Source organism: Mastomys coucha, unplaced genomic scaffold (assembly GCF_008632895.1).
Source record: "Mastomys coucha isolate ucsf_1 unplaced genomic scaffold, UCSF_Mcou_1 pScaffold19, whole genome shotgun sequence".
NCBI lineage: Eukaryota > Metazoa > Chordata > Mammalia > Rodentia > Muridae > Mastomys > Mastomys coucha.
In genome coordinates, this window is record NW_022196901.1 from 8,318,155 (window position 1) to 8,336,562 (window position 18,408).

At 34.6% G+C, this 18,408-nt stretch overlaps 1 long non-coding RNA gene across 1 annotated transcript in view; it reads right to left on the reverse strand.

Annotated features, from left to right (window-relative positions):
• LOC116097399 overlaps nt 1-18,204 on the reverse strand; it is a 77,090-nt gene extending 58,886 nt beyond the window's left edge. The window contains exon 1 of the long non-coding RNA XR_004121400.1: nt 18,113-18,204. This is a non-coding gene — a long non-coding RNA (uncharacterized LOC116097399). The remainder of the gene's footprint in view (nt 1-18,112) is intronic.
• Nucleotides 18,205-18,408: the final 204 nt, after the last annotated feature.

Consider the following 18,408-nt stretch of genomic DNA (forward strand, 5'->3'; position numbering starts at 1 on the left):
AAAAAAAAAAAACAAGATTGAATCCACAGAATTCAAAAAGGTCAACAGGGTTTTCTCCTTGTACAGAGCTTAAATCCAAGTGGATAGAGGACCTCCACATAAAACCAGATACACTGAAACTTAAAGAAAAAAATGGGGAAGAGATCATTAAAGTCTTTGAACATTTCATGTGAGGAAGCCTCAGTCCCACTAGGGAGAGAGAAGAAAGCAATCACAAGTGAGGAGGGAATGAAGGACCTGGGAACAGAAGAGAACACCAGTGGCTTAGGCTGTAAGATCAAGAATCAACAAATGGGACCTCTTGAATTTTCAAAGATTCTCTAAGGCAAAGGACACTGACAATAGGACAAAAATGCAAAAAACAGATTGGGAAAATATCTTTACCAATCCTATATCCAATAGAGGGCTAATATCCAATATATACAAAGAACTCAAGAAGTTAGACTCCAGAGAACCAAATAACCCGATAAAAAAATGGGGTACAGAGCTAAGCAAAGAATTCTCAACTGAGGAATATTGAAAGACTGAGAAGCACCTAAATAAATGTTCAACATCCTTAGTCATCAGGGAAATGCAAATCAAAACAATCCTGAGATTCAACCTCATACCTCAGTCAGAATAGCTAAAATCAAAAACTCAAGTGGCAACAGATGCTGGAGAGGTTGTGGAGAAAGAGGAATGCTCCTCCATTGCTGGTGTGATTGCAAACTGGTACAACTACTCTGGAAATCAGTTTGGAGGTTCCTCAGAAAATTGCACATAGTACTACCTGAAGACCTAGTTATACCACTCCTGGGCATATACCCAGAAGATGCTCCAACATGTAATAAGGACACATGCTCCACTATGTTCATAGCAGCCTTATTTATAACAGCCAGAAGCTGGAAAGAACCCAAATTTCCTTCAACAGAGGAATGGATACAGAAAATGTGGTACATTTACACAGTAGGGTACTATTCAGCTATTAAAAATGATGAATTTATAAAATTCTTAGGCAAATGGATAGATAGAACTAGAAAATATCAGCCTGAGTGTATCACAAAAGAACACACATGGTATGCACTCACTGATAAGTGAATATTAGCCCCAAAGCTCCAAATAACTGGGATACAATTCACAGACCATGTGAAGCTAAATAAGGCAGAAGACCAAAGTGTGGGTGCTTTTGTTCTTCTTAGAAGGAGAACAAAATACTCACAGGAGCCAATATGGAGATAAAATGTTGAGCAGAGACTAAAGGAAAGGTCATCCAGAGACTGTTACACCTGGGGATTCATCCCATATACAGTTACCAACGCCAGACACTATTGTTGATGCCCAGAAGTGCATACTGAAAGGAGCCTGATATGGCTATCTCCTGAGAGGCCCTGCCAGAGCCTTACAAATACAGATATGGATGTGAGCAGCCAACCATTGGACTGAGTGCGGGATCTCCAATAGAGGAATTAGAGAAAGAACTGAAGGAATTGAAGGGGGTTTGCAAGTCCATAAGAACAACAATGTCAACTAACCAGAACTCCCAGAACTCCCAGGGACTAAGCCACCAACAAAGGAGTACACAAGGCTCCAGCTGCAAAATGTATCAGAGGATGGCCTTGTCATGGATCAATGCGAGGAGAGGTCCTTGGTCCTGTGAAGGCTGGATAGATGCCCCAGTGTTCAGGAATCGAGGGGGGAGAGGTGGGAGTGGGTGGGTACATAGAAGAACACCTTCATAAAAGCAGGGTGAGGGAAGATATGATAGGGTGTTTCTGGGTGGGAGGGAAACTGAGAAAGAGGATAAGTTTTGAAATTAAATAGTGTCCAATAAAAAAAGAAATTAAGAAATAAAACTACCAGTAAAAAAAAAAAGAAAGAAAGAAAAAAAGAAAAAAGAAAAGTTTAAATACAGGAAGGGTAGTATACTCTTTGATCCTAGCATTCAGGAGAAAAAGTCATGCAGATCTTTGAGTTCAACATCAATCTACAGAGCAAGTTACAGGATTGCCAAGCATAGGCAGTGAATGAGTTAGGAAACAGAAAGCTGGTGATAATGTAATAGAACAAGAGGGACATGTTCCATCTCCAAAAAGCAGAGAAATAGGCAGATTTGGCCATGTGGTGCTAACTTTAGAGTAAAACATAGAATGGATTAAGTGGACAGTTGATACTAGCTGCTTAGAGATAAAATAGTGGTGATTAAAGTAAAAAGGCTATTCAGGATATATTTTATACTGCTTTACAGCACTGGCTAGGCAAGCTGACTCCAACATCTCTTAGCTATCATGTTCCTCATCTTATTTTCCATATATATTTTCTTTACAAGCAGAATCATGGGGTTTGTCTATGTCTCTTAAGGTGTAGAGAAAAAGATGCTGCTGAATTCTCAATCCTAAAAGATGCCTGGACTTCAAACTCCCCACCCCCAAAAGGCTCAGGGACCATTACAAAGGATGGTATGAAAAGGCCATAAAAGCTAAGGCAATAGGTAGAACGAGTCCCAGCATAAGATGGGTTAGACATGAAGTCCCATTGCAAGTAGAAGGCCTTGAGGCAATTGTTAGCTGCCAGGAGAGTAAAGTATAGTTTTCTCTAATAATGTAGTCCTTGGTAACTCAAACATGCTCAAGCAGGATGTCACACAATTGAGAATAGTTCATTGGCATAAAATGACTTTGAGGGTTATTTGGGTGGGGGCAGTTCTTTTTGACATAAAGTCATGTGAGTAGGGAAGAGGGGTGGATCTGGGAAGAGTTGAGGGATAGGGTCAATATAAACAAACAATTTGTAAGAATTTAGAGGGAATATAATCAGAACAAGTTGTGCAAAATTCTCAAAAAACTATATATTATATATTAGTTAATTTTCATAACGTACCAACTAGAGTAGATAAACTAATATGAAACAGTGTTATAATTCAGTCTGTGTTATACATTAACTGCCATTTATGTGATGGGTATGATCCCAAAGTTTAACTTCTAATTTCAGACAATAGAATATATGTGTTTGGTGATCATATACAAGTCTTCCTTTACCCATGTACAACCTAATGTACAAAACACTACCTCTAGTGTTCAGTCTGTGTTAAAAGAGTTAAGACAAATGTAAAAGCTTTAAGAAAAGGAGAAAGAAAATTGTTTCATAAATCATACATCCTATTAAAATTATAAAACAATAAGCATTTTTATGGAGTTGTGAGTAAGTACGATGACTGACAGCCCTTGTTTTAGTCCTGTGTCCTTGGGTATACAGGCCACCATATAATCACACAAGAAATAGACAAAAATTGTTGGATTATTCTCCAAGTACTCTCCCACAGATATTACTTGAACAATTTAGCTTAGGATCTCACATATAGAGATTCTGATTTAACCAATCCTGGATGAGTCCTGAGAGTAGACTTTTAAAAATCTCTCAGGTGGTTTAAGCATATTTTGAGAGAGGAGAAAATATTCCTTTAACTATATGCATATGCCCTATATATAGCTATATATAGCAGCTATATATAGCTGCTGCTACTCAACTCTAATCTAACACAGAAGATGTAATCTGAGAAGACAGGATTTGACTTTGAAGACAGTTTCTCAAATGGTGGTCCCTAACCATCAGTAATATCACCTAGAGACAAGTGAAACATGAAAGTTCTGACCCAATTATGCTATTAAATAAGAAATTCTAGGGATGGGCTCCAGCCAACTGTGGTTTAACAAGCTCTTCTCTTGAATCTTATACCCACCATAGGTCAAGCTCTAGTGTAAACCTGTAGAAACCAATGAGGCCTCTCAAGTCTACTGGACTTAATTCTGGAAATTTCAGGTTCAAAGCTATGCTGGTTTTCCTTGTAGACTTCATATTTTGAAGGCATATATAATTTATTTTCCATGAGAAGATCTAGACTCTACAAATTCAGTTTCATGGTTAGGTTTCCCCTATTATTAATGTTCTCAGTCATGCTCTTAAATTATGTGTTAATGGCACATATGTGATATATACTAAATATGTTTGCAATAATATTTATAATATAGACTCTTCCAGTTATACTTTGCTGATATAAGATTTTTGAACTTAAGTTTTTGGAAGTTACACTGACAGAGTTGACATGGCTGTGTAATCAGCTCATTGTCTACATTTTACATAGTCTACAGTACATAAGCATTTTCACTTACATTGTCTATTTTTACATAGAAAATATGGTGTGTGTGTATGTGTGTATGTGCATATGAATTGCAGTCAGTGTATCTCTGTGTTTGTATGTGTATCTATGGATGTCTGCATATAAATGGCAGTCAGTATATCTATGTGAGTGTTCTTATGAATGCCTGTCAGTGTATTTGCATGTGTAAATATGAATGGCAGTGTATCAGTGTGTGTCTGAGTGTGTGTGTTTGTGTGTATGTGCATATAAATGGCGGTGAAGGTATATCCGTGTGTGCAGATGAGTGGTAGTCAGTGTATCTGTGTGTGTGTGTGTCTGTGTCTGTGTCTGTGTGCGTATGAATGGCAGTCAGTGTAGTGCATGCTATATGACCATGTTGCATATTGATATGATTTGCATTAATTTTTGCCTTTGTCAGTACATTATAAACTTTATGTAGCTGAGTACTAGACATTGGTTGCACAATAAGATTTTGGATATTTAATACTGTAGCTTAAGATTACCTAGACCTTATTCATACCCAGATTCACTCAAAGAGTTTTTAAACAATATTTTATTCTTTGTTTCTTTTAATATTGAATTTCATCCTGTGTCAAACACAGGCAATGGCATCAGAACAGCATGATGAAATTTATATATGAGATAAAATGAAATGCTCTAATGCATAGTACAAAGTTAATATACACAATACTCACACATAATGGCCACAAGACAGCACCTTGCTTGGTAGATTTGTGTATAATTATGTATGCAACCTTAACTTTTTCTTTTTAAGAGTATAAGTTTTAGAAGTTGTGTGAAAATAATCTATTTTGTTTTAAAAGTAACTAATAATTTCATTATGTAGTTTAATTTTTTTCTGTGGAGAATTTTTTCAGACCTAACTGAGCTAGCATACGGCTTAACAAAGGGCTCTGTATAGTAGGGTATTGTTCACTGCAAGTGCTCTGGAACCTTGATAAAATGTGACCTGCTACAGCATGAAATTTATCATAATCCTATTGATTGGTGCTTATTACTGAAGAAAAAACCCAGAAGGTTCTTGTTATACTATTTTATCTATATCTCAATTGCTTGGCAAAACCCCAAAGAATCATGCTTTAATGAAGTCCATCTTTGAGGTAAAATAGAACAAAATGCTTTTGTTTTCACATTCATAGAACTCTTAAAACAGTTGTTAAATAAAGGGAGGACAGATACTGATAGGCATCACAAGCTTGGTTGTTAAAAAGAAAAGATATTCCAGATTAATATAAAGTAAATAAATAATAATGAAGTTTTGATTTAAAGCTTTAGGAATGTAAAACATGAGATAAGAATTGGATACTTAAAGTTAGATAAAGTTAATGCAAATTGCTTTGTATTTTTATTTATTGACAATTTTATACAATATTTTTATAATGTTCTTTATTCTCTCATAATCTCTCACAGAATTCCCCCAACTAATGATGTCATATAGGTCTCTAACTCCTGAATACCTTGCATAATGATTACATTTCTAAAAAAAATCTGCATAAAATATACTGAGAGTTTATAGGCTATATACTAGTACACTTAAATGCCTCACTTTATATGCTTTGTATTTTACATAGTATCTGAACCCTCCTGTGCATCATGACCATGTTAGCATATAGAACACTCTTTTGCATAATAACCACAAGACAATAACTAGATATTATGTTTTATTTCTGTTATGCATAATATTCATACAACAATAAACTCTTTTATTTTTTAGAGTATATTCTTTAGACTTAATCTCTTTTGTTTAAGTAAATGATAGTTTCATCATATATATTAAAGTCCTATGTGGGATAACAGAGGGCTCTGTAGAACAGGCTGGTTCGACACTCTGCTAGTGTTTTCACAACGTGTAGAAGTTAGTATTTTTGCACTGATGACTGTAAGCATGCGAAAGTAATACATTCATTCCTTTTGTGTGAGGTGAGAATAATTACCAGCCCTGATGTCTCTTTCTGAAGAATATCCATTCAGAACACTCTCCTGAACTCCTCTATCTCCATTTCTTTGTTCCCTCCCAGGAGCAGAAGTACCTTAACTGACAGTTCATTCTAGACATAGCTTGGGCATGCTCGTCTACCCGATCTCTTTCCCACCTCCTTGAGGATTTAATTCAGAGCCCAGATTTTCAGTTATGCCCACAGTCCCTTAGTAGCTTAGCTTAAAAGTCTCCTGATGACAGTTTGGTTGAGGGAAAAGGAACACTGTGTCTTGTGGCTCTTCAGTTATCCAGTTATCCGTATTCTGAAAGAAATGCATCTGCTAAATTCTTATGCTAAGGTAAGAAGATCAACTCCCAGAGTTGATTGTGAAAACTGACAACATTTTTCCCACTTTTTCTGTTTCAGCTTGTTGAATTGTCTCAGATCTCAGATGGGAAAATATGAAGTATTGGACATTGGTTCTCTTGAATTTCAATAATATACATATGTATATTATGCATATTAGACACATCACTGGTACAAAGGTATCAAATGGTGAGGGTAGTATAAAGATAATTAACTCACCTTAATTGAAGGCCAAATAGTAGAGCCTATGTGGGAAATTGTGAAATGAAGTAGACAAGTGTTTTTCTTTTGAAAAGTGGTATGTAAGCTTTGCAAAAACACCATAATGCCAGTAGATTAGGAGACAGAGTAGTTAGGCTTGTGACAGAGACTCTCAAAGTAACTGCATATTCCATGAGAATCTGCTAGATACTTTTGAATCACTAACAAGTAGACAGAAACATGAATACCTATAATTCTAAAACAACCACTACAGTTTTAATTCTAAGCAGGTATGGATCATCTATTTTTTTTCTTTAATCTAGCTTATACTTTCCAGTTCCTGGTCATCTGAAATGCTCATGATTTGGCAGGTACTTTTCCTTTCTCCTTTGTGTCAGCCACAATTTGTGCACTATGTTACTAATTAGAGGCAGAAAAGAATTGTGTGTGTGTAGCATTTTCTTATGTCTCATTTTTTTCCAGAAGCTCATCTCCTTGCTTGGCATGAAGTTAAGTTTTTTGTTTTTGTTTTGTTTTGTTTTGTTTTATCTTGTTTTGGAGAGAATCTTTCTGGCTAGAACTCAATATGTACACCAGGCTGACCACAGCCTTGAACTCAAAAAGAACCTCGAGACTCTTACTCGTTAGTGCTCCTGATCAATGTATTATTTTAACAGCACTTTACATTTTCATAATTAACAGTCATTTCTTCATGACTTAAATGGAGAGCAGTGAGTGGTAGTGCAGGACTGTAATCCCAGGTGCTCAAGAAAGGAAGGAGGAAAAATGTCAAGTTCAACTCTTGCTAGGCATAGGAGTGAATGGAAATCTAGACTATGCAACTTAAAGAGATGTTGCCACAAAATAAAAGGTAAAATAAAAAAAAGAAGATGGCATAGCTATAAGTCTGTATTGTCTACCATAACTCCTATATATTGTCTACTGTGAACAAGGGCATGAATTTCATCCCCAGTATGAGGCAATATAAAATAGAGAAATATGTTCAGTAGCATTGTTTCCCTTTTTATACCTTCTCCTAGAGATAAATTTGTTATTCCAAGTATATGGCACTTAAATGGTAAAATCTGTAGTAACTTAAATGAGACTTATTATTTTGTGTTGAAATTTTCTGTATATGCAATGTGTATGTATATATGCATACAATTATACTGAAAATTTTCTCTCTTGTGACCATGTGGTCTTCTAAATCACAGAAGCGACCAAACAATGTTTACACTGCTTATCACGTTCTCCACTCTTAAAATCAAGTCTGCTTTTAGATCTTATTGTCATTTAAGATCTTCTATTGTTGACTGAACAGTTTCCTAAAGTACCTTTGCTTTTCTTTCAAAGGCTACCTCTCACAGGGTAGCTCCTAAAGGAACATTTGTTGAGTGAGATTGTCAATTCCTTACGTGTAACAGTTATATGAGTACACTGCCTTAGACAAGAGTCTGCTGGTTCAGAGCTGAATGATTCTGAGGACATCCTGAATCTCTTTAAACACTACTTGCCTCCCCTGAAATGAAGATTTCCTTTGCAGAGTTGTTATAAAAGTAGGGTAGAAAATAAAGGGGTGGGGATTTGGAGACACCCAAATAGTAATGCTACTATTAATGAAATCTTTTTATAATATTGAGGATCACTATAATTAACTGTGGAATGAGTCTCTAATGCTTCATTATTAGACATTTATGATCGATCATTACTGATGATCCCATCAATATCAGACATTTAGAGAGAAAAAATTCCACTAGTATTTGATGGCAGTATTTCAAAAGTATCAAATATCCTGGTATGCAAATTGAGTAGCAAACACATGGCTATGTAGTGTACTCAGCCCCAGTATCCCTGAGGCATGTGTTATGAACAGTTGGGAGGACTCAGGGGTATAAATTGTAATATCATTTGTATCCGTAGCCTTTTAAAAAGACTCTCCTTCCTACGTTTTCATGAAAACTATCATGAGGAGCAGATATAGTTGTGAACTGCACCTGAGACCTTTACCACCCCACCCATCACAGGGAACTACATAGTCACCTTGGTAACCAGTTTGGGAATATCCTTTCCTTTTTTTTCTGGTGTGGATTTTCACTGTTTCTTGAAATAAATACCCAGGAATCCTTAAAGTTTCACTGAGTTTCTTGTAGAGGCAAAGGAAAGAGGTCACATGTTCAACTCGTTTGGTCTTTTCAGTGCACAGGAGGTGTTTATGTAGCTTTGATGTGAAACTTAACCCACTGAATTCCATGAGCAGTAAGACTTTTGCGGGAAAATCCCTTCTACATTTCTAACAAATGATTTTCTAGTAAAATTTAGAAACATACTAGTGTTTGATGGCAAATGAGCTGTATTCTGAAGGTTTTAAATGTCCCATGATACAAATAGCATTCAGCTTGAAGCCTCCTGTTGTTAGCTCTTGGGAATACAAAAAGGATCATTTTTAAGGATCACTTTGGTTTGTAGGTTACTGGGCACATTGTTTCCTATTTCTTTTCTCCCACGTACTTTCCCCACGTACATCTCTTCAGTTGTACCTCGACCTCCTTATCACAGGTCTGCTATCTGCACTTACAGGCCCCACCTTTGAAAAGCACAGTCTTTGTTCAAAACTGATTTGTATTCGGCTTTATGAAAAGTAAACTTGAGAACAACTGAGTTAAGCATGGGCTGCGACCACTGAGTTCATTCCATGGGAAGGATTGTAACTCTAAACCACATCTGAGGGCTGGCCTTCTGAATTCTGTAGCCGCTGCTTCGGACACTGAGTGACACCCCAAAAGAGAACAAGCCCATTTTCACCCCCCTTTCTTTATGAAAGATAGTGTTACTCTGTCTTATGTAAACCATTTTGAGCTCCTGAGATGAAAGACAATAATAGTAAAGGAAAGTACTGTTTTGTGACTAAAATGCAAAAGAGACCATTTTTTTCTTTTACTGAGGAAGGAATGTCCTTATCTTCTGAAAGGATAAAATACAATGTTCTTGAATGTCATAGGATTTAATCTGATATAGTAATCCCCAAATCTAAATAAAGACCAAAGACTGTCTTACTTTCAACCCTATTAAGACCCTTTTTCCCTCAGCAAATCTGTGATAGGATGTTATAGCCACTTAGATCTTTTTGAAGTTTATGGAGTGTGACCTATTTACAAGGTTGTATATAAACAAGTTCTATATCCTTATGTCTTTTTATAAGACATAAGGGCAATTAATTTAAGCTATACTTTGGGAGCTACTTATCAAATGTTCTTTCATGCAGGCAGCATTTAACTTCAAAATAAACTTGATAGAATTAACTATGCTGTTAATGTTAAATGTGCTATCTTTAATTTGAAAACTTTAAATACACATTAAATGGAAAATCACTAATAGTACAGTTTGTATTAAACAATCACTAAATAGATGACAACATTTTTATTGGCCTTAGAATCAATGCTACTTTAAAGAATATTGGTTTTGATCTCAAATTTAACAGAAACATTTACTTACTGTAAGAAATTATAAATATATATATATATATATAAATATTTCTCACACAACTGAGGGGTGTGTGTGTGTGTGTGTGTGTGTGTGTGTGTGTGTGTGTGTGTTTGTAAACTAAGTTAGAAAAAACACTGGTGTAATCATTCAGTTGAGAAATCAAAGAAGTCATAGGCATAATGTAAGACAATTTGAAGTTTCAAACAGAATAAAATACCATTCACTATGAAAAATACAAACTTTAGCAGCTTTTTTAGTATCTTATTAACATTTATTTTAGTCTTTTGTTATGTGTGTGCTTGCTCCAGTCTCTATATGTTTCAATACTATATGTCTCTGAAGTCATTCGCAACTGTGGAAGACAGACATTCAGGTCAGGTGTCTTCCTCAGTCACCATGTATTTTGTATTTTGAGACAGTGTTTTTGTGACCGTGTATTTTGAAACAGGCTCTCTCTCTACCTGCAGCTCATTGATTCAGCTGTATTGACTAGCTGGTGGGTCCTGGGGTCATTCTCCATCTCCCAGCAATAACATTTTCAAGTGTATCCTGCTACTCCTGTTTTTTTCACAGATAGGTGAAAATTCTTGCAGGACAAGAACTTTGGTAACTGAACCATCTCCAAGGGGCCAGTAGATCTCCACGAGTTAATGTAATGCTATGCTTTCCTAAACATAAGGGCAATAAGAGTACTCATTATTTGTGATAAATTAATTAAGTAATAAGTATAATTCTCGTGTAATATTCCAAACAGTCTTGTAGTCACAGACAGAAGTTCCATATTTCATTTAATTTTATTACTTTATCATTCATACTCCTAGAGGTACATAGAAGTTGCTCCCATAACAACTGACACAAACTGTGATACTGAAAATACATTTCTACTTCTCAGCTTGTCTGGACTTTGTAACAGTTTTCAGAAACATAAACTAAGAAATAAGGCTATAGAACCACCTGGGGCATGCCCCCATATGCATTTCACTTAAAGCTGCAGGTAATGAGGGGTTGTGTAGACTGTCTCTATTGGTAAAACTGATGAACACAAAATGCACAGTCAATCTTACTCCATCACTGTCTTCCAGGATTATTTATCTTGTTGTTGTTTTTAGTTCTCAATAGGTACAAGTTTTACTTCCTTATTGTTTGATGTAAGAAACATAGTAGAAGAGACATAGACCAATTTTCCTATAAAATTTGTCCCATTAATTTACCTCATTTGATACTATTTTAAATAGTTTTGTTTTTTTTTTAATTGTTTTGCATTGTATTTTTAACTACTTAATCAAGAAAGTTAACATGTGTGCTGTTGAATGGACTCCATGGTTAAAGAAAGGCACTTGATGTCAAGCCTGTCAATGTGATTTCTATACTCCAGAAGCCACATGGTAAAAGACATCTAACTCGGTTTTTTCTGAATTATATTTGCATACCCCCACATCTGCACTTACAGGCACATACAAAGAAAATATTAAAATGCAATAGTTTTTCAAAGTTAATATTAGTGTATGAACTATGAAGGCACTGTAGTGCAATAGGAAATGCCTTATATCAGTGGATGCTAACCTTTTCCACTAAACTAAGAAAAACAGTAACTTGATATATCACTTTTTGTATAAACAGTGACATTCAGTAGTGCTATTAGAATTCACTAATTTGTGAATAAGCTAAGGGTTATCAACTGCTTCAGATTTAATGGATTGCAAAGAATTGCAGCAAATGACCCTTGCAGATTCGTTAAACTTGATCGATCACAACATAATTGTCAAGCTAGAACAGCAATTAATTTTCATTAAACTGGAAGGTCATTAGTACATTTGTAGAGAAAATGACTATTACATTGTGATGCAAAAGATTTAATAGCTTTTGTATAATTAAAACCCTTTGCTTAATTCCATAATTTCATGTGGGGAAGAAATCAACTCTAAAGTATTCAGCTTCTCTACATATGAAAAATAAAAACAACTTAGCACAGGTGAACAGAGTGTGTTTGTTCACATGTGTGTATATGTGTGCTCGTGTGTGTGTGTGTGTGTGTGTGTGTGTGTGTGTGAAGAATATAGTTATACAAAAAATTAGGGTTGACAGGAAAAATAAGATAATGTCAATATTGTCCACCCTGGTTTTATTTTCCATTTACCATAGTTGTATATATTTACCTCTATAAACTCGTGTTTTAAAGAATACATTAGTGTATCTGTGGACTTAGACTGGAATAATTTAAACTAAAATAACCACTTTTTTAAATGGCATGAACCTTTAGGAATCCTTGTTGTTACTATTTAATTAAAAATGAAAAGTATAATAGGATCCTCCAATTTCTGACCTTCACTAATTGCTGTCAAAGTGGAATACAAAATATAGAAAAGCCTACTATGATGGAATATTCTGGACTGCATCTGTAGTATTATCATTCCATGAACTTAAGTCAGCAGTCTGTACTACACTGTAAAGCAGCATTTCGGACTGTTGTATTAAAGTAGTTATTTTGATTTTTTGGTTGGTTGGTTGGTTGGTTGGTTTGGTTTGGTGAGTCATTCTTTTTTATTTTTCACAAACACTTTTATATAAATCAATAAAATTGAATTAGTTTGGGTTCTCTAGAGTAACAGAACTTATATGATAGATTTATTAGGAAGATTTACAGGCTGCAGTCCGGCTAATCCACAATGGCCACCTTAGTTCTGTAGTGAAGGTTTTTAATTAATTTGAGAAGATATATTTATATATTTAATAAAGGAAGGATTGTGTTACAAATTTATTCAATGTATTTAATGTTTAACTAATTCTTCAATGAATGATCTTTATTGAGACACCATATGGTATTTTTATTTGTTTACCTCTATATAACCTCAGTTCTCTTGCTTCAAGTGAGTTGAAGGTAGGTAGCCTGTCCTTGACTGTCTCATTTTGTTACTGGTTCCTTTATAATATCTGACTGTTGATAGGCAGACATTAATTTATAATTGGAATCAATCTTAGGAGTTCTTCTTTTCAAGTAAGTGCAGTGTGTTGTCCTTATGATTACTTTATATTTTGACTTCCAATAAAATATAAGCACACTACCATACAACATATATTTTGGAAGGCCTTTTATGTCACAAGAGTCAGTGACTTCCAGGTACATCTTTCTAGTTATCTAACTTTCTTGAGAAAGTAAATTCAGGATACCTAGATAGTTGAATTGACAGATTACCTTAGATCATATCATTTCACCTAGTAATTCTTTAAATTGGAATTTTAAGAGGCCCGATAGTAAAGGGCTCAAGGTTAAACTTGAAGATGAAAACATTCCCTATGCTGTATTAGGAATTATTCAAATGATAAACCCTATACCTCGAAAGATGCAAATGAATACAATCTCAGTGTGTATGACAGTGGGTACAAGGCCCTGCTTTAGAGGTGAACTCAAAACTACATCCACTCAGATTGAATCTAGTACTGAACGTATTTTACCCATGGCCAGAGATTCAATCAAGGGAGCTCCAGAGAAAGAATTTTGGTCACAACTCAGATCGAAATTGATTCCCAAAAAGCTCAGCATTATTTGATAGGTCAAATAATTTCAAATAAACCTATAACTGTGGCTTTTACTTTACATTTAATTTTATTGCAGAAAAGAAAAAAGAAAAAAAAAACGATGATAGTCAAGTAAGCTACTAAAGACTCAAGCATAGATGGAATGTTAGAGAAAGACTCAAGTCTGCAGAAATGGTCTTCTGAAATACTAGGAGAGTGATAGAAAGAAAATGTAAGAAAGATGATTAGAATATGCCAGCTTCTTTTAAACGGAGTTCTTCTGAAGTACATGTAAGAATGAGCACCAGAAACTGAATTGATTATTAAATCCAGTAAGTTAGAACTCCAAGTTGATTTGTGATTTTCATTATGTAACTGCCAATTAAGTCACTGGAACATAATTTACTGACTCATAGTAGTAAAATTACATTATTTAAGGAAGATGATTGATTTTCATAGAATGTAGGGAGTTGGAAATTTTAGGGGAAAAGCCTTTTAATCATGAAGTGGGGATCAAGATATATGCTGCATAAGTTTTCACTCTCTATTACTTGTTACCACAATAACTGAAAAACTCCAACACTATTTTTTATTCACGTTACATCCCACTCTCTGACCCCCTCTTAGTCACCCTGTGCCACAATCCTTCCCCCATAACCACTCACCTTAATTTTGAGAATATTTTTTTTATTTTAAAGAATTATTTATTTTTATTTTATGTGTACATGTGTCTTGACTGACTGTAATTTTGTGCAACACATGCATGGCATGCCAGAGAGGGCAGAAGATGGAGTTTACTCCTAAAAACTGAGTTATCAATGGTTGTGAGCTGCCTCCTGTGATGGTAGGACTCGAGCCTATACCCTCTGGAAGTTCAATCCAGGCTCATACATACGAAACCATCTTGACAACCTAAAAAGACTTCTTAAGGTAATAAATAATGAAGAGAAGAAATGAACAAGGCTATGAAGAAACAAGTAGGCTATGAGTGTAGATGTTTAGTTTGTCCTTTTGACAATCAAGAGGATCTTCAACTTGAGTATTGTTTTTGGTTACTAAAGTGAAAAAATTGCAAATAATTAGAAAAACTTTGCCATTAAACACACTCTAGACATAGATCATAGTAGACTTTTCTTTAGAAAAAAAAAAAAACTTCAAAGCAACAAGAAAAGAAGTAAAACCTGTAATGTGTCAAAGGCAAAAAATAAACAACCAAGAGTTGATAAACACTAAAAGTATCCTTTAAATGTCAGTGAGAAATCTAGGCTTTCAAAGGCCAAAAAGGGAAATTCACTATCTTTATCCATTTTAGCATCATTAGAACTTATGTTACCTGAAATTTGTGCTTTACATTTATTTGTCTTTTAATTCTAGAAGCTCAGTGTTCTAAGATGCATGGCATGTATCCAGAACAGTTGCTCATGACTATGTGCCGAAGAAGCATATCTGAGGGCAAGTGTCCAGGAAATGTAGCAGATTTACTATATTATTCAGCTTTTAACTATTTAAAATCTGACATATTTGTGTATTCATAATGTTTATGTTTTATGAATAAATCGATTGCAATTTAATTCACTTTGTTACTTTGGATGACTCTCCTAGCTAGCTAGCTTCAGCTTTGAACTTGACTTTGAGGTGTCCGGGAGAGAGAACCTCAACCATGAAATTATCCAGATATTTTGGATCTGTGGTCACATCTGTGAGGTATTTTCTTAATTGCTAATTGATGTAGGAAAGTACAGCCCAATGTCGGCAGTGCCAGCACTAGGTACGTATTCCAGGGCTGTATAAGAAAGGTAAGTGAGCAAGCCAGAGAGGGAAAACTTGTAACATTCATCCATTAATTTCTACTTCAAACTCCTGCCATGAGATTTTTGCCTTCATTTCCCTTTATGATGGACAACATATAACCTAAAATATACCCTTTTCCGCCATAAGTTAGTTTTGTCAATGGTGTTTGTCTCAGGGGGAAAAAAAGGTAGAAAAAAGAAACATTCTTAACAAATTATTTCTATTCCTTGTGAGTTTTTGTGTTTATTTCCTTTACATGTAGATTTTGCTATGCTACTGGTATTTCATATTAATAGTGCCAACCCATGTGCTGAACAAAGCACAAATAAAAGGAGTGTTCATTATACTCCCTGATAATTAATGATATTAATTTACATTCTTTTTGTATGTGTTATTATTCCTTCCAGGATTATTTAATGATTATATACTTCTTGTAAATTTTTCCTGTGTATGATAGACTGTATACACTATATTATCACATGAAAATGTTTACTTCTTTTAACATTCAAAATTCCTTTTAGTAATTGTGTAATAAAATAATCTCAGTTACATTCACAATTATTTAAAATTTAGACCCATTTATTCTGTACCATGACTTCTGTAAAAGCAAGACTGATAAGTTGCAGAATCTGCCTTTAGGTATCAATGGCTAAAGCCCATATGTTTAGTCTTGTAATTGTGTTTTATAGTCCTAAATTTCTCCACATACAGTTTCACTATGTGATAGTCCTTCCACAGTCAGGATTAACTCCTTTGAAACATGATAAGCACATCCCTGTATACCAGAGAGAAGTTGACTTAAATATTGGTAAGCCATTTATAGAAAAAGTAGTCAATGACTTAAATGTTAGTAAGCCATTTATAGAAAAAAAGTAGTCAATCATTGATCACCTAGAGAGCAGAAGCTTCCAAGGAATGTTGGAAATAGCCTAATAATAAAATAATAGGACATATACACTTCCTCTCCAATTCAGACATACACAGCACCTCCAGGAAACACTGCATTTTAATATCGTTAGCTTTGTAAGTCTGCTTTATCACAGGTTTAAGCAAAATTAGACCAGCAGATCTCATATCAGGTCATAGATTTGATTCAAAATGTATGTGGTTTCTATGTAAAAGCTAGAGGATGGAAGTTGACAGCTTCATATTAAGTACTATATGGTATCCATTATTTGAGTGGCAGTATATCACCATAATCAAAAGGGGCTGTGGAAACTGGGGTGCTTGACAAAAAGGAAAAGAAAGACTTTCCTATTAAAATAAATTATTTTCATTTTTGCAAGATGACTTACTGCCATAACTCATATATTACACAATAAAAAAAAGGAGCACAGGCCAATGTGTTTACTTTTTTACTGTAAAATGTACTAATAGATACAGTTTAATTTTACTGTCTCATTAATTTTATGCATTTGCTTTATTTGCTATATAAACCTTTTCCTGCTAAGCCTAACTGTGTAATACCTTTGTGAATTGTTTACTTCATTATTTGGATGTGAGGCATTTTTTTCTATCAGAGAATCTTTATTTATAAGCAACTGAGATTTATTGTATCATCATTCTAGATTCGAGAAGTATTACACTAAGGAGTCACATGTCCTCTTGAGGACATGAGGAAATGACCTCCTAGCTTCAGATGTTTCATTGGATTTTCCATTGTAACTCGAATCTTGGTCTAGTAGTAGTTCACCCCAAAAATGAAGATAAAGTTAGAAACACAGGCAGGAGGATTACAAACAATTTCAAGACCTACGTGGGCTACATGAATTCAAGGCCAATAAAGAGGACTCAGTGAATAACTTAAATAGAAATATATCACATTTCTTTAGAAATACAAATCAATAACACATAAATATGTAGCTTAATTATCACATATTCCATTGATTTAAATCTTTAAATGTTCATATTTTCATATAAAGTAAGAAAAGTCTCAAATCTGATGATATAAATTATGGTCTTTAATTATCATTCTATGCATGCATTGTTATGTCAAATGGATCGTGAAATTATTATGTTATCATTAATTACAAATACTGTCACAAATAACAAATAAAATATTGTACATTTTATGTTCCATGAACCTCTGTACAATTAGTTCTCTTTACAAGGTAGAAGCCATGGTAAATGAGAAGATATGTATTGGTGCTTTTTTAAAAATAATTGTTTATGGATATTAAAATTTAACTCAACATTTTTACTTTTTGAAATTAAAATATAGACATATTATGCTCCTCCCTTCATTAATCCTCCCTCCAACCCATTCTATCTAAATACCTCAGTCTCTGTAAAATTAATTGCCCCTATTTTAATATTGTTATATATAAACACAAACACACACACACACAAACTTCCAAGTATATAAACACAACCTATTCAGCCAGTATAATGTAACATATGTATATGACTGCAATGCTAACCATAACCAATAAATTTTGGGGCTTTTACCCAAGGAAGACTATCTCTTCTCCCACTCTCAGTATTTCTTAGTTAAGTATGGCATCTGGTTTAGGGTTGAGTCCATTTGAGATTCCCCCTTTGATATACGTATACCTGTAGGTGCGGTCCCTGTCCAGATCTACATTGTATACATTTGTCCTTATTTCCACAGGTATTACTTGTCATCAAAGCAATGTCTTCTTGCAACAGAAGGAGACAATCACTATAATCCACAAATTACCATCATGCAGAGAATAAGTGTCCATGAGGAGCCCATCCACAATCAATTCCACCATAACTCAATTCTTGAATCCATGACTCAGGGATCATCGAGTAAAGAAGGGCAGAAAGTCTGTAAGAAGCAGATGAACAAGGGACTTAGTGTGAAATTCCATCTCCTATAAACATAAGAGAAGCCTACCTGTGAGGTCTTATCAAAATGTCTGCTGAAAATTTAACTTTGAAATTAATTTTCACATCATGAAACATTCCTCTCTTGATATTTTTCTGTCATTTCAAACATAAAACCTTTCTTTG